Source organism: Dipodomys ordii, unplaced genomic scaffold (assembly GCF_000151885.1).
Source record: "Dipodomys ordii isolate 6190 unplaced genomic scaffold, Dord_2.0 Scaffold15, whole genome shotgun sequence".
Lineage (NCBI taxonomy): Eukaryota > Metazoa > Chordata > Mammalia > Rodentia > Heteromyidae > Dipodomys > Dipodomys ordii.
The window spans coordinates 10,439,846-10,461,793 of NW_012267231.1; the positions used below are offsets into that span (position 1 = coordinate 10,439,846).

The 21,948-nt window shown below is 43.7% G+C and overlaps 2 long non-coding RNA genes across 4 annotated transcripts in view; one reads left to right on the forward strand and one right to left on the reverse strand.

Moving 5' to 3' along the window:
• Nucleotides 1-2,229: 2,229 nt before the first annotated feature.
• Nucleotides 2,230-21,948, reverse strand: part of LOC105982249 — a 24,345-nt gene continuing 4,626 nt past the window's right edge. The window contains exons 3-5 of one of the 3 annotated variants that reach the window (XR_001174874.1): nucleotides 13,664-13,864; nucleotides 12,743-12,837; nucleotides 2,230-2,267 (exon numbers count right to left, since the gene is read on the reverse strand). This is a non-coding gene — a long non-coding RNA (uncharacterized LOC105982249). Of the gene's footprint in view, nucleotides 2,268-5,942; nucleotides 6,191-12,742; nucleotides 12,838-13,663; nucleotides 13,870-21,948 lie in introns of those variants that run through there. The other 2 variants (XR_001174873.1, XR_001174875.1) reach the window with 2 other exon arrangements.
• Nucleotides 11,942-21,948, forward strand: part of LOC105982250 — a 12,360-nt gene continuing 2,353 nt past the window's right edge. The window contains exons 1-2 of the long non-coding RNA XR_001174876.1: nucleotides 11,942-11,952; nucleotides 18,499-18,503. This is a non-coding gene — a long non-coding RNA (uncharacterized LOC105982250). The remainder of the gene's footprint in view (nucleotides 11,953-18,498; nucleotides 18,504-21,948) is intronic.

A 21,948-nucleotide genomic window follows, 5' to 3' on the forward strand; every position in this document is an offset into this window, starting at 1 on the left:
AAACACCTAAAGATATGATATTTGGTTGCTATGAAAACTTTTTAAGTATCAGTCTCTCTAGGGCATTGTACACAGATATCTGGTGAAACCCAAACACAAAATTGCTATGCCAGTAATTTTTAGATGGAATTAACTATTAAATCATGAGATTTAATTTCACTTATTATTGCACATGTCTGAGGGCCTCATTTGATCACTTGAAAGACTTAAGCACATTCCAGACACAGAAGGCTCCACAAGGATATAAATCAACAACTTAAAAGTAAAACCAGGGCACTCTGACTGTATATACCTCCTGTTCTTTTTCTTTCTAAGATCCTTAATCAACAAAGAATGTTGGACAAAATTTGATTCAAGTGGAACAAACATTTTGTTTTTTTTATATTGATCCTGATACTTGAACTCAGAGCCTGGGTGATGTCCCTGAGCTGCTTTTGCTCTAGGCTAATACTCTGAGCCACAGCTTCACTTTCAGCTTTTGTGGTGCTTAATTACAGGTAAGTGTCTTATGAACTTTTCTTCTTGAGCTGGCTTCAAACCAAGTTACTCAGATCACAGCCTCCTGAATAGCTAGGAATACAGGCAGGAACCACTAGAACCTGGTTCATAGTTTTTAAGAAAAAACATCATACGTCATCATGAAGCTTTATTCCCTTGTAATCATTCACTTCTAGTCAATCTTTAACTTATTTTGTATCCCTCACTGAAAAATCTCAGCATATCTGCATGAACCTTCATTCCTACACCCAAATTCCAATAAAAGGGAATAAGGTTTCATTTGGGCACATTAAGATTAATTAGCAGGAGTCACATTCCTCTCTCTCTATAAGAACGAGAAAATGAATAGCCACCATGCACTCAAGGGAGGGGCAACATGTGGGCTAGAAGTAGCAAATGGAATCCTTCATCTCTGGTATTTTATATATACAACCGAGCCAGGAGGGTGAACAGAAAGATGCTCCACCGCACCGAGCCATTTTGAAGGTTCTACAACTTCTAAGGACTGCTGCTCTCACTTAGGGTAGAAGAAAGGGCATCCCCTAGGGGGATGTGAGGAGTGTTGGTGGTGGCTCATCTCTTGGCTCCCTCTGGCATTCTTTTTGTTTGTGTCTGGGCATCTGTGAGCCTGCAGAAGAATGACCGTGAATGCCAGATTTCCATAGATGCGATCACAGTATCCTGGATTATGCTGCCCTTAGTTTGAAATCTACTCACACTTTTTCCACAACTCCTTGTGCCAAATCCTATTCCAGCCAATTGAGAACCTGGTGGTCACAGAAAAGTTTAGATAACCAAACACAAATACCAGATTTTAAAAAAAGAATAAAAATGCTTCTGTTATTTATTCAGCCTTCTGGAACCTTCTTGTCATCCATCTTTAACTCCCTTAAAAGTGAGGCAACTTCCCTAGCTGGAGAGATACTCTAGTATATCCCTCTTTTATCCTCTCTACTTCCTCTACTTTCTTCATGTTGGCATGGTGGGGTATGCACTGTGTGGTGAAGGGGTAATTCTTCTCTGGCTGCAAGTGTCTTTGCTGGTGGAACATTAAAAACCTTATGTGTTCAGAAAATGGAATTTTCTATGGTAGCTGCACATAGCACCCTGAGTTCCAAGCTGGCCATGTGGCTGGACAGGTACCCTGAGGATTTCTGCCAGACCAAAAACCTGGCCAGCCTGAATAAGCTGATGTCTTACATGCTGCTCCACATGCCCTCCTCAGACCTGGCAGTCTGTATGCACCTCCTCCTCACCCAGCTGGAGAAGCAGGAGACCAAGGGGATAGACAAAAAGACAGAGGATTCCTAAAGTAGGTACTTGAGAACACTGGCCCCCATGGGATGAGAATCCCAGGCTGGTGATTGGCCAGTAACATTAATAAAATCTAGTCAGGGAAGGTGTCCTGTGGTGGCTATTCTATGTCAGACAGCCTCTACTCTCTGTATGGAATTTCTCAGGCATAGGCACTCATTATCAACAACTAGACTTTCCTGGAAGTTTCAGTCCCACCTCAACTTCAACTCCATCTATCTGCATCCTTAGATATGGGACTGCACACAGCACCTGCTCCTGAGATCAAGGCAGAGGATTCATCCATGATGGCAGCAGATGTGGTAGTGGAATCCGTGGCATTACAAGCTAAAGAAGATCTGGTGCCTCCACAGAACTCCGTGCCCCACATCATGGTAGTGCAGTACGTGTGTTCTGTGTAAGAAGCACAACACCTGCTGCCTCTTGTGGGCCTCCAGCTGGTTCCGGTCACCCACCTGAAATACAAACACACAGTTATAATGGCAGAGGTAACATTCCTGTCATTGACAGTGGATGTTCACCTGAGCTGCCTAAACTCTGTCAAATCAACCCAGCTGTATTTGCCAAGGACAGGAAAGTACCCACAGTGCATCTCTTGCACATAGCTGTTTTCTATGGAGGTTGGGTCACTGATGGACCTCCAACTGTCCACCTGACAGCAGCCCCTTTCCCCTTCTTCCCTTTCCTGGGGAAAAATAATCTGTTTTACCTTTTCTGGTTCTTTTGAGCATTGTTATTTTAATTGTTGGTTTAATAAAATTTCACTTTTTTTTATTCGAAGTTGTGATGTTACTACTTCTTTCTGCTCAAGGCTAGTGCTCTACCACTTGAGCCATAGCACCAATTCTGGCTTTTCTGAGTAGTTTGTTGGTGCTAAGAGACCCACATTGTTTTATGCCCAAGATGGCTGGGACCTGAATCCTCATGTCTTATCCTTCTGAGTAGCTAAGATTATAGGCATGAAACCCCAGCTCCTGGCAAGAATTGTTTTTCTTCTGCTGGTTGTCCATGGGCCTGGGAGCTACCGCTGAGGTTTTATGCTCAAGGATAGCACCCTGAAACATTGACCCACAGTTCTGCCTCCAGTTTTCTGGTGTATAATTAGAGATAAGAGTCTCATAGGCTTTCCTGCCCTGGCTGTCTCTGAACCATGATCTTCAGATCTCAACCTCCTCAGTAGCTAGGATTACAGACATGACCCACCAATGCCCTTCCAGATTTTTTTTGTTTAAAATGAAAATTCTCTGTGTCCCAAGTCAGTGAAATTATAGAACAAAGTATTAAGTTTGTTTAACTTTTACTTCAACTTTTCCTATTCTGAAATTTCATTCTGGTCAGATGGGATCCAGTTCCTCACTTATATAATACAAGCCACTCAGGAGGCTAGAATATAGAAAGACCAAGCTTTGAAGATAGCCTGAGAAAAAAAGGAGACATAACCTCAAAAATAACCAGAAAAAAACACGGCTGCATATATTCAAGTAAACTGATAAAGCAGGAGGCTCTGAGTTCAAACCTCAGCAAAAGAAAAATAGTAATATAAGGAAAACACCACACACACAGATGTTCAAAAAGAATCTCTATCAGAGAATATGGTAAACAGTGTCCTGTATGTTAAGGGTAAGGATGAATAAGAAGAGATGTATACTATTTTTATTTAAGTAAGACAAGGACACTAAAACTGTGCAGACAATTCTGCTGAAGTAGCAGGCAGGCTCAAGGGATTTTGACTTAACTTTAGATACTCAGGAGACTGGAATCTGAAGATCAAGATTCAACGCCAGCCCAGACAGGAAAGCCTTGTGAGCCTTTTATATCCAATTAACTACCAAAGAAGTGGAGCTGTAGTCAAGTGGTAGAGATCTGGCCTTAAGCAAAAAGCTCAAAAACAAAGACAATAATGTGAAGGGAGGAATGAGAAGGAAAGAGGGAACAGCTTACACTAAGCAAAAGGAAAGAGATGTAAACATCACCTGATGTGGAAGAAATAATTGTACTCTCAAAGCTCATAATATTTACAAACTTGATAGACCATGATAATGACAATTTGCCTTGTGAAGGTTAAAATGCATTTGTGATTTTTGACTAAGTATCAATATTCCACAATACTGTAAAATTTATGTAATCACAATCTCAATTTAAAAAGAAAAAAGAAAAGTGAGAGAAGGGATGGGTTAGGAGCGATGGGTGACAATGTTGTGAGACACCTTGTATTCATATACTGTTTTATACAGTGGGAACTTCTTTGTACAACTATTTAAAGATAATAATAAATTGTTAAAAAAACGCTCAAAGACAGTACCTAGGACCTGAGTTCAAGCCCCAAGTCCAGCACAAAAAATGGGGATGGGATTTGCACTCTAAATTCCTTTGTAACAGCAAGTTGAGAATCACAGAGAAAATAGGAGACTATTTAAAACTTATTTATATTTGTGTATGAACCTAGAAGCTGGGCATCGGTGGCTCACCCCTGTATTCTTTGCTCCTGAGGAGGCTGAGATCTGAGGATCAAGTTTGGAAGCCAGTCAGGGCAAGGAAGTCACTGAGATTCTTATCTCCAATTAATCACAGAAAAACCTAGAAGGGAGCTGTGGCTCAAGTATTAAGATCTAGCCTTGATCAAAAAAAGGAGCTCAGGGACAGCACCCAGGCCCTGAGTTCAAGCCCTAGGATCAGCCAAAAAAAAAACAAAAAAACTAGAAGCCATACCAAACTGCTTTTTGTTGCTTACAAAGGCATATTACATGGAGCTGATGAATGTAAAATAGCTCAATTTCTAGATCCAGAATGAGGAGACGGGATAAGATTATTTACAGTTACTCAAAAGAAGATTTACCTTTTTTTTTTTTTACAGTGCCAGTCTTGGGGCTTGAAATCAGGGATTTTTGGCTCAAGGCTGGGATTGTATCACTTGAGCCACAGCTCCATTTCCAGAATTTTCTGATGATTACTGGAGATAACAGTCTGACAGACTTTACTGCTCAGACTGGGTTTGAACCATGAACTTCAGATCTCAGCCTCCAAAGTATCTAGAATTACAGGAGGGAGCTACTGAAGCCTGGTTCGATTTGGTTTTGTATAAAAGCTAATGAACTCTTAATAAAGGCAGAAACAAAGACCCCCGCCCAAAAAAATTGAAAACTAGGAATAATGCCTAAATCTGTATTTTATAAGGAACATCATTAAAACTATAGGTACAAATTTCTGTTTGAAAAAGCAGAACAAAGCTGAAAAAGAAGGGACAATGTAAAACATCTCTCTTTGGTGACAAAACAAAAGCCAAATCAACATGATGACTACACATTTTTCCAAGCAGAGCAGACCAGAACAATTTCTTCTGCTGCTGCTTAGCCACCATCCACCTTCTTCCCTGCCTCCAAACCTCACTTGGAGTTAACTGCTGAATGAATGCATGGTTCTTCTCTTAGAGCACCTGGATAGAATATGGAAAGCCCTGAGTCCCCCATACAGCCAGATCATACACACATACACATACACAAACACACGGATGTGTGACTATATATGTGCAGATACAAGTTGTGAAACATAAGTGAAATTTTCTTTTCCTTAACAAAAAATTAACAAGTGAAATATTTTTGTGATTTTTTTTCTTTTTTTTTGGGGGGGAGGTCCGGTCGTGGGCATGAACTCTGGGCCTAGGCGCTGTCCCTCAGCTCTTCAGCTCAAGGCTAGCGCTCTACCACTTGAGCCATAGCACCACTTCCGGCTTGTGATTTTTTTTCTTAACAATGAGGTGCCTGTAATCCTCGATACTCAGGAGGCATATCTGAGCCCCCTGGCCTCCAGTCCTGGCAGCTAAGTCTGTACAACTCTTATCTCCAATTTATCAACAAAAAGCTAGAAGTAGAGCTGTCACTCAAATGAAAGAGCAACTCTTAAGGCACAAATGTTTAAGGACAACACATAGGCCCTCAGTTCAAACACCAGGACCACCACTAAAAATGTTTTTGTACATATCTATCTATCTATCTATTTATCTATCTATATATATAGATATATATGTATATGTATGTATATATATCACAATCACTAGGAATTAACAAAAGGCAAGTAGACCTGGTAAATGGAAAACCAATCTGTTCAATTGAAAAAAAAAATATACAGAATAATCTCGTTCCAATTTTTTTCTATAATCCTGGAGCCTGAACTCAAGGCCTGCATGCTGTCCCTGTTTTAGCCACAATTCTATTTCTGCCTCTTGGTGGTTCACTGGTGCTAAGAATCTTACGGACTTTCTTTCTTGCCAGGGATGGCTTTGGACTGTGATCCCCAGATCTCAGCATTCTAGTAGCTAGGATTAGTCATGAGCTACTGTTCTTGGCTTCTGGGTCTGCATTTGAGAAGTTCATTCCAAAATCTGTGAGGGAATATAAGAAAACAAAACATCCTGAATCTATACTTGCAAATAAAGGTTAGCCGGGATGCCGGTGACGCGGGCCTGTGGTCTGCGGTACTCAGACGGTGGAGTCCTGAGGATACATATCTCCAATAAACCAACCAAAGGCCACAAGCAGAGCTCTGTCCAAGTGGCAGAACAGCAGCTAGGAGCCTAAACCGCGCCTCCGCCCACCCCATCCGTGCTTCCCCCATTTGCCGCCGCACACCACGGGCCTTCCGACACCCAACGGCCCCCAGGGCCCCACCTGACCCCCCACACCGCCCTAACACCACCTTAGATAACCCGAAGCCCGCTCTGCAGCCCCGAGAGCCCCACGCCCAGGTCAACATGAACCCCGGCCGCCTCCCAAAAAGCAGACCCACCGCAGCCAAATCCGCCCGCTCCGTGCGGTAACCGCACACCGGCCCCTGGCCACCCCAGCTCTGTCTTTCCCCTTGAGCCCGGCCGCCCCACCTTCCCGCAGCCAGGCCCCGGAGCCAGGCAGCCCCGCGCTGCGTCCCCCGCAGGTCCTCACGGGACCCCGCGCCCCGCACCGCGGCAACCAGCAGCGCCTGCGCGGCCGCGGCCCCGCCTCGCCCAGCGTCCGCTCCGACCCAGGCCCGGCGGCCTCCGCCAACACGCCTGGATGGCGGGGCGGGCAGCGGGGCGGCCTCCCGAGCCCCCGCGAGGCCCATCGGGGTCTCCGGAACACAGACCTCGGCCCCCAGACCCCACGGCCACGCCCGTACGGAAGTCCTCCCGCCATGGCACCGCAGGAGCAACAGCCACGGATCCGCAGACTGAGAGACCCCGTCACGGCCCACCTTGTCCAGTCCCGGGCTTTCCGGCTGAGGCGTGGACATCGCACTGCCATGTGCGCAGGCGCCACACAACATCTCTTAATGCGCAGGCGCACTGTTTCAGTTTTTGCCCCGGAACTGGGTGTGCAAACTGATTCCTGTAGGTATTTATTAGGCAGACCTACAGTGTATTTTTACCTGCAAATGAGTGTTTCTGTAGCTTCATAAAAACAGTCCTACCTGGCCCAGGTGGCTCAGGTCTGTAATCCTAGCTGCTCAGGGTGGCTGAGATGTGAAGATGGGGTTCAAAGCGAACCAGCAAACAAGTACTTGAGACAAATCAGAAAATGACTCAGAAAAAGTCCAAAAAAACAAAAATAAAACTCCATTGTTAGAATGGCTCCAGCCGTGTTCTTATTGCCAATGTGACAAAACTGAAGAAACCAGTATTTGTAGAAGGTGGTGTGGCTCAAGTAGGAGAGCACCAGCCTTGAGCCAAAAAGCCATGAAAGATGACAAGGTGCTGAGATCAAGCCCCTAACTACACTGAAACAAGGAAGCACATGGTAGGTATTTGCTGAATCACTGAGATAAATGTACAGCTCACTCTCACACAACTTGAGAAGCATGTGACATGTTAATGTCTTTAGTGATGTGCACTAGGAAACACTATGTCAAGACAGTATATCAAAAAAACTAAATACGCTGGGTGTCAATGACCCATGCCTATACTACTAGCTACTCCAGACAGTGAGACCTATAATTTGTGGTTCAAAGGTCCCCCCCCCAGCCAGTTAATTCCTGAAGACATTTATCTCTAGTGAAATAGTAGAAAGTCAGAAGTAGATCTGTGACTCAAGTGGAAGAGAAATCACCTCAAGAAAAGCAAACCAAGTTGGGCACCGGTGGCTCACACCTGTAGTCCTAACTACTCAGGAGGCTGAGATCTGAGGATCGTGGTTCAAAGCCAGCCCGGGCAGGAAATCATGAGACTTCTATCTCCAATAAACCACTAGAAAACCAGAAGTGGCATTGTGGCTCAAGTGGTAGAGCGTTTGCCTTGAGCTGAAGAGCTGAGGGACAGCGCCCAAGCCCAGAGTTCAGACCACGCTACTGACCAAAAAAAAAAAAAAAACAGGGACAAGACACAATACAAGTACCAAGTCCCAGTGCCAACATAACACATAAAGAAACAGTGCTTGGGGGGGGTGGGAGAATTGGGTGGGTGAGGGAGGCTGGGAAGGGATGGGAAGGGGAAACAAAGGAGGCAGCTACAATGCTTGATAAGAAATGTACTCATTATCTTGCCCATGTAATTGTAACCCCTATATACACTATTTTCACAATAAAAAATAAAATAAATTAAGAAACAGTATTTTTCCCCTAGGATTCTGTACACTGCATACAATGTATTTTCATATGCTAAAATAAAGTTCAAAAAAAAGCTGTATTTCACATTTGACATATATATATTATGTATGTGTTAAGTGGTAACCTCAATTGTGCAATCCTCAAATAAATCATGTGATCATGTAGATGTAGGTACAAGGTGAATTTTAACTTGGTATGCATTCATTTGGACACATGTAAAGAAATAGGTTTCTATTTTTCTAAAACTCTAACTTGCAAGTCTTGTTTTCCATCATTTCCTTAGGTTTTTGTCCCTTAAGTTTTAAATTGGCTACAGTTCAGACCAGCCAATGAGCTTCATACTGAGAGAAAATGAACTTTTCTATACAAGTAATTTGCTTCCTTCCTATCATCATAGAATTGTCTTTCTTAAAAGTTTCTCATCTGGACAGGTGGCTTGGCCCTTCTTGACTGCATTTTAGTTACATTCTTTTCTTTCCTGGTTCTTTTTTTCCCTAATTTTTTATTGTGAAAATAACATACAGAGGGGTTACAATTCCATGGGAAAGGTAATGAGAACATTTCTTATCAAGCATTATTGCCTCCGACTTTGTTTCCGTTTCCCATCCCTTCCCATCTCCCCCATTCCCCCCACACACACACCCCACTCCTACCCCTGGCCAAAGTGGGAAAGTTCGTTTTTCCACATAACGTCTTGTACATCTCATTGTTACAATGGGTCCACCTGTATCCCTATTTAAAGGATTTGTTTCTGTCCTTCCCCACCACAAATCATACCATCATCAAATACAGTGAACAGGGGTTATACCGTGGGGGAGGGACATACAAAGCAACAAAGAAATCATCTTATGTATATGTTAGAGACAATAATAAGAAACAAAAAATTTATATCCTTACCTTGGGGTTCATTTTGCCTAACATCAACTTATCTGACCATTTCTGCTTGTCTCAGACATATACTAGTTATTGCAAATAAGGGAAATCATGGGACCTATGTTTACTTGGGCCTGGCTTACTTCACCTAATATAATTTTTTCCAAGTCTCTCCATTCCCTAACAAATGGGGAAATGTCATTCTTTCTGATGGAAGCATAGAATTCCATTGTGTATATATACCACATTTTCTTGATCTATTCATCTAATGAGGGGCAACTAGGTTGGTTCCACACCGTAGCTATGGTGAACAATGCTGCAATAAACACAGTTGTTCTGGTAGCTTTAGTAGGGTCTTGTTTGTGTTCATTTGGGTAAATGCCCAAAAGTGGGATTGCTGGGTCATAGCGGAGCTCTATGTGGAGTCTTTTGAGGAAACCTCAAAACAGAACTTAGCAAGTGGAAAACCCTCCCATGCTCCTGATTGGAAGGATCAACATTGTGAAAATGGCAATACTTACCAAGGCTATCTACAAATTCAATGCGATACCTATCAATATTCCAACCTCATTCTTCAAGGAAATAGAAGTGGCAATTCAAAAATTCATATGGGATAATAAAAGACCCTGAATAGCAAAAAATGATACTTACCAGAAAGAACAGTGCTGCAAGAATATCAATACCAAATTTCAAACTCTACTACAAACCTGTACTAATCAAAACAGCTTGGTACTGGCATAAGAACAGACCTCAGGACCAATGGAATAGAACTGAAAACCCAGGAATGAACCCACAGACCTACAGCCATCTAATCTTCAATAGAGGAGCTAAAAAAATAGAATGGAAGAAAGACAGCCTCTACTGTAAATGGTGCTGGCAAAATTAGTCAATCACTTGTAGAAAACTACAGCTAGATCCTTATAGATCACCCTGTACCACAATCAACACCAAATGGACAAAAGACCTCAGAGTCAAAGCAGGCACTCTGAAAACATTAAAGGATGGAATAGGAGAAACTCTAGGACTCTTTGGCACAGGCTGAAATTTTCTTATAACAGACCCATAAACACAACAAATCAAAGAAAGGTTGGGCAAATGGGATGGCATGAAATTGCAGAGCTTCTGCATGGCAAAGGACATAGCTAGGAAGATCAATAGATCTTGCTGGGAGAAGATCTTCACTAGCCATACAACAGACAAGAGTCTCATATCTAAAATATACCCGGAACTCAAAAAATCACATCCCCAAACCACAAATCCTCAAAGAAACAACTGTCCAATAAATAAGTGAGATAAAGACATAAAATAGAAATTTCTTGAAGAGGAAAGTAGGACGGCCAATAGAAAAATAAAGAAATGTTCAACCTCCCTAGCCACAAAAGAAATACAAAGCAAAACCACATTGAAATACAACCTTACCACAGTTAGAATGGCGATAATCAAGAATGCTCATCACAAAAGATGCTGGAGGGGATGTGGACAGAAGAGAACCTTACTGCATTGTTAGTAGGAGTGTAAACTTCTTCCTGGGATTTTTAATGCAGACAGTCTACAACAATATCCTGGAAATTGAGGAATATCCTCTTAATTCAAACACATCCTCTTCCACACTGAAAACCTGAGCTCAGCCAGGTTCAGGGCAAAAAGGCAGGGGCTGCTGTGTTAGAGATTTAAAGGGAGCAGCTTGCCTGCTCTTTGCATGCTTGCCAAACTTGGGGTGGAGGGCACAGCCATCGACACAAATCAACATTGCCATGCTGAGTTCCATTCCAGTTGGGGTCCTCATTCCTACATTTAACCCAAACATCTCAAGTCAGGAGAAATGGGTGTTTAAGGGAACAGACACCTAATAATATCCTGGGGCAGAAACATGGAACAAGGACCAATGCACAACTGAGGTGACAAAGGGACCACGACACACAAAATGACTTAGGATCACTTCAATGGTAAGCAAGCAGGGCTCTGTCTGCTTTTAACTGAAACCCTGTCTCCTTCTAACTGAAACCCTGCCTATAGCAAGTTCTCACAGAGGATGATGAGACTGGACAAGGTCGGCAGTTAAGTGTGAACAAATGTGTGCATGGTGATGAGGGGAGGGGGCAATTCAGCAGCCATTGAGTCCTCTGAGGAGGCCTCGTATGAGGAAGGGGCTCAGCAAGAAGGGAACTGGGGAGGGAAGCCTACGTCTTTAAGATGGGGCCAACTGAACATGGAATCCTGGTAGCCAGGCAACAACATTCCAGATCAACAGCAGCCAGCTCACTTGGCTAGCAAACTTGAAGAAGGAGGATGTTCTCCTGCTGTCTGCCAAGATCCCGGGACTCAGGTCTCAGGAGATCCCACAGTGGTCGCTGGGTCAGGGCTCACCCCCAACTCTGGCGCCTCAGGGAATTCTTCCAAAGGCACACAAATGGCACAAATGCTGCGCCACAGCAAATGAACTCTGCCCAGGTAATTTATCTCACTGTCATCCCAGCCAACCCTAGAGCCCTCCTCAATTCCCAGGGGTCCTGTTCACTGTAATTCTGTGCACTTTTCACTTCACTTGATCACACTGAGTCCATTTTTCAAGGGTCCTACCATCTCACCTCTCAATTACCTCCTCTGATCCCACCTCAGGAGGAAAAGGAGCCAGTCCCAGCCCAGGACGTGCCCCATACACTGAGCACCCTGGAGCCAGACATGCTGGAGAAGATGGTAAACCTCCTGGTTCCTCAACACCAGAAGGAGGAGCCCTTCTTCGTGCCAGCCTTCCTGCTTTCTTATAGGAGGTTCACCACCACAGGGCAAGTGTTGGACCTTCTGTTCAACAGGTGAATGCCCCATCCAAACCAAAGTCATGTCGCCACCCTCCCGGCTAGAGCTAGAAACTTCTGTACTCTCTTTGCTTCAAACTGATCTTCACAACCAAAAGTGGGCTGAGACCAGGCAGCACCTTCCCAAGCTTGTTCCACTCAAGTGTGGGATGCTCACCATCAGGGGCTCTTTGGAGCGATCATTTTACTTCCTTAAATGAAGGTCTCACACTATGGAAACCTGTATTTGAAGCCCTCTGAAATGTTTCGCCTAAGTTAACAAGGCTCCCAAAACAATTCCAAGAAAGCCATCAGGAATGAATCACTGCACAAACATATGAACCCTGTACTTTGGAGAGGCACATTCCAAGCCCCTACATTTTAAAATTCCAGGAACGGGGCCAGGCACTGGTGGCTCACGCCTGTAATCCTAGGTACTCGGTGGGCTGAGACCTGAGGATCGCTGATCAAAGCTAGCCAGGGCAGGAAAGACCTTGAGCCTCCTATCTCCAATAAACCACTAGAAAACCGGAAGTGGCGCTATACTTCAACTGGTACAGCACTGGCCTTGAGCTGAAGAGCTCAGGGACAGCGCCCAAGGCCAGAGATCAAGCGCCATGACTGACAAAAAAAAATAAAAAAAAATTCCAGAAACTGTGCAGTAAATGTCCCCATCATCCACCTGGACTTACCAGTCTAAATAGACCACCAGGGAGGTCAGAAATAGAGGACACTGAAACCATGACTTCCTCCTCTCTTCCCACAGACATTCACATTTCCATCAGAACTGTGAAGAGGATGAAGAAGTAAAGAAGTGAGTGGAATCTGGGACAAGCAGAAGGGATAAATGTTAGGGCTTGGGCTACAAGGTAGGAAATGCCACTTAGCTCCTCACTTGTGATCAAGACTGAGGCTTCATCTAAAGGCATGGGAAAGAAATGAGTGAAACATCCTGGTCTACTAGGGATGAGCGGGGAAATGTGGGCTCCAAGACCCATGGAGAACCAATGCTATACAATCCAATCCTAGCAGGGCCTCAGGGCAACTGTAGAGATCCTTCTCCTCACGTGGGACTCCTCCCACTTCCCAACATGCAAGTCTGTCTGTGAGGTGGGCAGTGTCTGCATGGGAGCTCTCCCAGCAAGGGCCTGTGCAAGAGCTCAGGAAGGAGACAGCAGCTCTCACTCTGCTTTCTATCCAACTGCACACAGAACCCTGTGTTCCATGCTTGCCATGTGGCTGGACAAGTACCCTGAGGATTTCTGCCAGTCCAAGGACCTGGCCAACCTGAGTAAGCTGATGGCCTACGTGCTGCTCCACATGCCCTCCTCAGAGCTAGCAGGCCGTGGACACCTCCTCCTCACCCAACTGAAGGAGCAGGAGAACAAGGGGGCAGACAAAAAGACAGAGGAGTCTTCAGGTAGATAACTGAGAACATGGGAGTAGGGATGGACACTGGTGTCCAATGGGATGAGAATCCCAGGATGGTGATTGGCCAGGTTACCCTAGTGAAACCCAGTCTGGAAGATGTCCTGTGACGGGGATTCTTCTAGAGCTCCCTCCATTAACAGTGCATACATTTCCATCCTTAGATTTGGGGCTGCACACAGCACCTGCTCCTGAGATCAAGGCAGAGGATTCATCCATGATGGCAGCAGATGTGGTACTGGAATCAACAGCTTCACCAACCCCAGAAGAAGATCTGGTGCCTCCACAGGACTCCGTGCCCCACATCGTGGTAGTGCAGTACGTGTCTTCTGTGTAAGAAGCACAACACCTGCTGCCTCCTGTGGGCTTCCAGCTGGTTCTGGTCACTCCCCTGAAATACAAAACACCCAGTTATAAAAGCAGGAGGTAACATTCCTGTCATTGGCAGTGGATGTTCACCTGGCACAACCTAAACTCTGTCAAAACCCCTATCTGTACTTGGGAAGGATAGCATAGTATCCATGGGGCCTCTCTGGCTGAGATTCCTGTGGCCCTTTAGTCACTGGTAGACTTTCTTTTGTCCACCTCAGAACAGCTTCCTTCCCTTTATCAAGGGAAACGTGTTTTAGTTTTTGTATCTTTTTCATTGTTGGTCATTATTTTCATTGTTGATTTTAATAAAATATCACTGTTTTTTCTTTCTAAGAGGTGCACTTTTGGAGTGCTAAATCGATTGTCCATTTCATACCCTAACATAAGGTGTAAGTACACTGGGACTCTCCTGATAGGTCACATGGGTCCCAAGAAGAACATGTGAACTGCAGGATGTGAGGCAGAAGCTGCTGGACTCACAGTGGTCAGTGAATGACCAGAGTATAGCAAGGAACCCAGCAGAAGAGAGATGCAGCTATACGCCGAGATGGGGCCCCGATGTTTGGGCACACACGATGTCTTACAGCACAAGACATAGGACCAAGAATGCTGACCCTGTTTTCTTGTCTCTCTTCATTTATCATTTGGGAAAACTTGATAGATCCTAAGATCTTAGCCTCCTGAAGAGCCAGGAGGACAAGTGTGAGCCACCAGGGCACAGACACTTTGATTTTTATACTCACACAATTTGCTAAGACAGGCATAGTTTGGATGGGCAAACTAAAGGGGAAAACTAAAGGAAGAGGTGACATTTTCAAAAAGTAAACTGTAGTCAGTAACCACTGACTTATCAAATTATACTCCCCATAGCAAACCTTGATTACAAAATACTTTTTAAAAAAGATTTGTATGGGGCTGGGAAGGTGGCTCAGTGGCAAAGTGCTTGCCTTGCATGCCTGAGGCCCTGGGTTCCATTCCTCAGCACCACATAAGCAAAAAGAAAAAAGCCGGAAGTGGCGCTATTGCTCCAGTGGTAGAGCGCTAGCCTTGAGCTGAAGAGCTGAGGGACAGCGCCCAGGCCCAGAGTTCAGGCCACAAGACCGGACACACACACACAAAAAAAGATTTGTATGGGGCTGGGCATGTGGTTTAGTGGTAGAGTGTTTGGCTCACATTCATGAAGCCCTGCGTTCAATTCCTCAATATCACATACAAAGAAAAAGCAGGAAGCGGTGCTGTGGCTCAAGTAGTTGAGTGCTAACCTTGTTGATTCATAGTCAGCCAGGGTAGGAAAGACCCTAAGTCTATCTCCAATAAACCACCAGAAAATCAGAAGTAGAGCCCTGGCTCAAGGAGTAGAGTACTAGCCTTAAGCTGAAGAGCTGAGGGACTGCACCCAAGCCCAGCTTTGAAGCCCCACGACCGACCAAAAAACAAAACAAAACAAAAAATCTTGTAAAAGGAAATCATAACCATCAACACTATTTCAGGAAAACACATTTGCGATCGTTGTGACCCATTAACAGTGGAACACGGCATGTGTGAACACGAAAATTAAATTAAAAATAGCCCTATGCAAAATACTGCTTTCTAAAGATATGCCAACCAATAAGAAAGAACTGCTTGGCACCTCCATGTTCAGGCCTCCCGGGAGTGGCAGTGGCTTCCCGAAATCCCTCTCCCCCCCGCAAGGCCCATCGGGATCTCCAGAACACCAGTATGGTAAGTCCTCCTGCCATGGGCACTTTAGGAACAGCAGCCACGGATCTGCAGGCTGAGCTCAAGGTCTTGCCGGCTGCAGTGCGTTGTGGTCCCAGCTCCAAACCAGACAACCTGCAAATCCGAGGCTGCAGCACTTAGGGGACATTGCACTGCCATCTGCGCAGGCGCCACAGCATGTCTCTTAGTGCACGTGCGCACTTTTTCCTTTTGGCCCCAGGAACTGGGTGTGCAAACTGCTTTCTATGATATCTAACCTAAGGATCACTTATGCAGCCATACAGAGTATTTTTACCTGCAAATGAGTAGTTCTGAAGCTTCATAAAACTAGTCCTACTAGGCTCAAGTGTCTCATGTCTGAAATCCTAGCTACTCAGGTGGCTGAGATGTGAGGATGGGGTTCAAAGACACCCAGGTAAACAAGTACTTGAGAGGCTTCCGTACAGGACACAGAAAAATGGTGAAGTGGACTATTAGTTCAAGTGCTACAGTGCTTGCCTTGGGCACAAAGGGACTTAGGAAAAGAACCAAAGACATGAACAACTTCCAGAATTGGTAAATGTATGTATCTTTGTGAGTGTATACATATTTAAAAAAACAAAAAAAAACCCACACTGCATAGCGGTAAACATAGATACTCATAAGGTTGAATTCTCAGGACCGTGGTTCAAAAGCCAGCCTGTCCTGGGAAGTCCATAACCTATATCTCCAATTCATCCCCCAAAAAAGGCAGGAAGTGGAGCTGTGGCTCACCTGGCAAAGCAAAAGTCTAGGAAATTCTGCCCAAGCCCTGATGTGAAGTTCAAGACTGGCAACATGAATGAATAGGTGAATGAATGAATGAATGAATGAATAAAACGAACAAAACAGATTCCTGAATTTGCTTTGGCTATCTCCTGTACACTCTTACGGCTCCATCTCACTCTTACGGCTCCATCTCACTGTGTACAGCTCAGGGTATGCATCAAAAACTCTCAGAGGGCTATGAAACCTTCACTGTGAGTGAGGTGGGGAATATGTGTTTCTTCCAAGGTCCTCCAATGTGGCCATTCTGAAGTCAAGCATGGCCCCTAGAGACAGAGACCTAGGAAAGTATGTGCTGATAAGAGACAAAGAGCTCACATGCAGACAGGAGACTTTTTGGAAGGCTCATTCCAGCTTATTAACTGCCTCAAATGACTTCATAGAGCTGTTCTCTTTCTAAACTAAAGGTATGCTAGTTGATTCAAAATCTGTTTTGGTGACCTAAGAGCATATTTCCAAATAGGAACAAAATCCCTGCCAAATGTCCCAGTAGGAAAAGTGACCATGTACAGGGTAGTTTTCAGCTCTCACCAGGGAGGAGGAAGAGATGTGGCGAGAAGCCAGCTTCCCTTTTAAGACATAAGGACTTGAGCAGAATGTATAGATTACACAGACAGAGAGACAGACAGGCAGGGAGGCAGACAGAGAGACAAGATACAAAGATTGACAGAGAGAAGGGTGGAGAGAGATATATGGATGTACATATGCTAAGAGCCTGGGACTCATTATGTTGCCACTATGCCTCGGAATTTACTATGTACTCCACCATGGGATCAAACTTGAACCTTTTCTATTTCTTTCTCTCAATTGCTAGTGTTAGAGGTGCAAAATGCCATGCCTTGAACAAACATACTTTGAAAAAGTTCAAGAGGAAGACTGGGAAAATGACTTAGGGATCGAGTGCTTGCCTAACATTCACAAAGCCCTGGGTTTAATTCCTTAGTACCATATGAACAGAAAAGGCTGCACGTGTCACTGTACCTCAAGCGGTGGAGTGCTAGCCTTCAGCCAGAGAGACTCAGGGACAGTGCCCAGGCCCTGACTTCAAGACCCACGAATGGCCAAACAAAAACAAACCAACAAAACATAAGACTCCATTGTTAGAATGACTCCAGTCATCTTCACATTCTCAATATGACAAAACTGAAAAAATTCAGTATTTATTTGTAGTGGTGGCATGGCTACAGTAGGAGAGCACCAGCCTTGAGCAGAAAAGCCATGAAAGAGGACAAGATGCTGAGATCAAGCCTCACTACTTACAAAAAAGCAAATAAGCACATGCTAAGTATTGGCTCTACCACTGACATACATGCATAGCCCACTCCCACACCACTTAGTAAGCATGTGACCTAGTTTTTAAAGGGACCATGGAAAGGTAAACAATGGGAATTTTCCATAGACAAATCTGGTCACACAGACTTCATACTCCTGACGAAAGTAAACATCACCACACATGTAAGAAAAATTTCATAGCAACAAAGGCTTGGCTATGTTATAGATAAACCCTACTTACTCTGTGATATCGCTGTCCTCCAGAACATACCTCCTGGTGAAAGTAAACATTACCAGACATATGACATAAACTTAAGAGCAAAGAAGGCTTGGCTATGATATAGGTAAACCCAACAGACTCTGTGGTATTTCTGTCCCCCAGAATATACTTCCAGTTCATCATAAAACCTCACAATAGGGATTTCAATGTCATAAAATCTAGGGAAGTCTGAGAAAATCTCACAGTAAAAGAAAAAGGGAAATGGTTCCCTAAGTACCCTACACAGTGGGTGGTAAGTAAAAGATGGTACTCCAAATAAAGTGTGAACATTAAAGATAATATTATAATTTGTTCATTACTACCAACAAATCTAGAACTCTGTAACAATAAGGAATACTAAAGGAACTAAAGGAAACACTTCATCTAAAGGAAAATCTGTCGATTTCCACATATATCCTATGAAAAAACTGTTAACCAAAGATTCCTATGCTAGCATCTGAGACACATGCATGTAACTCTAGCTACTCAGGAGGCTGAGACCTGAGCATCAAAGTGTGAAGGCATGTCAGGCAGCAAAGACTGTGAGATGCTTTATTCCAATTAAGAACCAAAAGGCCAGAAGTAGAGTTGTAGATCAAGTAGGCCATCACTAGCCTTGAGCAAAAATACGTAGGGACAGCACACAGGCCGTCAACTGAATTTCTCTGATGGTAGCAAGAAAAAAAAAAAGATTCCACTTTCTTCTTTCAAAGCTTCTACCAAGCCAATAAATGAATCACTAGCCACACTGTGAGTGCTCTCTGAGGTCACCACAATACCAAGGAACTGCAATGAATGTTATTCTCATTGTACAGTTTCTCTCTGCCCTTTCCATAATAATGTCTTTCTCTACTTCCATGGATGTTTCTAATGCATTTTCAAGTTGTCCTGTTCTTCAAATTAAGATGAATGTCAGTGCCTAAATCAAGCCATAATTCTAGCAAAATCCTGAGGAATCACCACCAGCTCTATGCTATGTGTTAGTCCACAGATTAGGAAATCCAGATTCTAAATGCCTGAAGACTAAGAACTGATGCCTGATTCGTAATGCCTGAGCAAGACAGGTAGCCTACTGTATGGTAAAGATGACAGAGGATTCACAACTCTTACATGTACCCTTGCAGTCAATCTGTTTTCCCCATGACTGCTGAAAAGAACTGTTTCATCTTAAAAATAAAACTTCACCAAACTCTAATGAAAGTCATTCATTTGATTATGTCACAAGACTGGGAACTTTATCTTCCTAGAAAATTCCATGTTGATGTCTTTAGTGATGTGTACTAGAAGACAGTATGTCAAAAAACTACATGAGCTGGGTGTCAGTGACTCATGCCTATACTCCTAGCGATTCAGGAGAGTGAGACCTAAAAATGGCCAATCAAAGCCAGCCCTGCCAGTTACTTCCTGGAGACTTTTATCTGTGATTAACTAGTACAGAGTCAGAAGTGGATCTCTGTGATTCACGTGGAAGACCAATTGCCTCGAGAAAAACAGATCAGGGACAGACAGCGTCCAGGCCACAGTGCAAGCCCCAGTGACAATACACTTAAAAAAATCCTAAAGGAAACTGAAGGTCAACCGTCAGCAAGAAACAATGTTTCTTCATCTAGAAGTCTTTACACAGCATACAATGTATTTTCATATGCTACATTAAAGTTGACAAGTGTTGTGTTTATCATATTTGAAATATACATTATGTATGTGCTGCGGGGTAACCTCAATTATGTGATACTAAAATAAATATATGATCATGTCGATGTACATATAACATCATCTGTCACTTGGTATCGATTCATTTGGACAAAAGTTCAAAGATAGGTTTGTATCTTCTAAAAGTCTGACCTGGGAGTATTGTTCATTTTCCATCATTTCAGTTGAGTCTCCTCTCCTGAAGTTTTCATATTGGCTACAGTTGACACCAGCCAATGAGCTTCACAATGAGAAAAAACCATGTTTTATATACAAGTAATTTGTTTCCTTCCTATCTGGTAAGAATGGTTTTTCTAAAAAGTTTCTGATCTGGCCAGGTTGATTGCATTTTAGTTATATACTTTTCCTTTCTGAGATTTTTAATGCAGACAAGATGCAACAATCTCCATGAAATTTAGGAATATTCCTTCTAATTCAACCACATCCTCTTCCACATTGAGAACCTGAGCTTAGCCAGGTTCAGGGCAGAGAGGCATGGCCTGCTGCCCACAAAGGATCCAAAGGGAGCAACCTGCCTGCCATCAGCATGCTTGCCAGATGTGGGGCTGAGAGACAACACATCTGCACAAGTCAACTTTGCCTTGCAGAGTTCCTTTTCAGATGGGGTCCTTCTTCCTACAAACAATCCCAACATCCCTAGTCAGCAAAATGGGTGTTTAAGGGTACAGACACCGATTATTACCCTGGGGCATACACATGGAAGAAGGACTAAGACACACAACAAACTGGAGAAAGACTCGACAAATGGGATTACCTTAAAATAAAAAGTTTCTGCACAGATAGAAACATAGCAAACAAGCTAGCAAGACAACCAAATAACTGGGAAAAAATGCTTACCAGCAATATATTAGACAAGGGGGTAATATCCAGGATACACAGGGAACACAAGAAACTAATCCCTCCCCAAACCAACCCACAACCAGTTACTAAATGGGCAAGGGAACAAAAGACAGACTTCTCAGAAGAAGAGATAAAAATGGCAAAGAAACACATGAGGAAATGGTCACCACCAGTTGTAAAGGAAATGCAAATAAAGACAAACCGGAGATACCACCTTACCCCAGTTAGAATGACCCAAATCCTGAAGTCAGCTAACGACCAATGCTGGAGGGCATGGGGAGAAAGAGGAACCCTATTACACTGCTGGTGGGAATGTATACGTATACAACCACTTTGGAAAGCACTCTGGAGGGTCCTCAGAAAGCTAAAGATTGACGTTCCCTATGACCCAGCCATACCACTCCTAGGCATCTATCCTGAACAACAGGAACCAGGATACAAGGACACATGAACATCCATGTTTACTGCAGCACTGTTCACACTAGCCAGGATATGGAAACAGCCCAGATGCCTCACCACAGATGAATGGATCCAAAAATTGGGGTATCTACACACAATGGAAAGCACATTGGACAAGACATTGGAAAGAACAAAATCATGGCATTGCCAGGTAAATGGATGGAACTAGAATAAATCATGTTGAGTGAGGTAAGCCAAGAGCAAAAAGACAAACACTACATGGTTTCCCTGATAAGTGGATATTAAATATAAAAAGTAAGGTGATACAACAAAGTTAATAAGACTTGAGGAACAAAGGACCTAGACTCATCTGGTGGTATCACTACTAAATAACCCCATGCTGCTGATCACATATATGGTATATATGTGCACATAGAAGGGAAACTAGGAGAAGGACATAGAAGTAGAGGTAATCAAGGAAAACCATACAACAGTGGAACACATCAGCTGCCCTGGACATTGATCAAAATGAACGAAGCAACTCAATGGCAGCCATGGGAGGCAGGCAATGAGTGGGAAAGAGTGAACAGCAGGGAATGCGAACGGAAAGGAATGTACATATCACCCCTTGTGGAAAAAATAACTGAATTGTCAAAGCTCATAGAAACTTTATAGACCAGGACAGAAAATTTACCCCATATAAAGGTTAGAATGTGTTTGTGACTTTAACTTAGCACCACTAAACCACAATATTGTGAAATTTGTGAAATTATGTCATCATTTGATCAAAATAAAATTTCGCAAAAACATTGACCAACGCACAACTAGGGTGACAAGGGGACCATGACACACAAAATGACTTAGGATCACTTCAATGGTAAGCAGGTCGGCAGTTAAGTGTGAACAAATGTGTGCATGGTGATGAGGGGAGGGGGCAATTCAGCAGCCATTGAGTCCTCTGAGGAGGCCTTGTATGAGGAAGGGGCTCAGCAAGAAGGGGACTGGGGAGGGAAGCCTACGTCTTTAAGATGGGTCCAACTGAACATGGAATCCTGGTAGCCAGGCAACAACATTCCAGATCAACAGCAGCCAGCT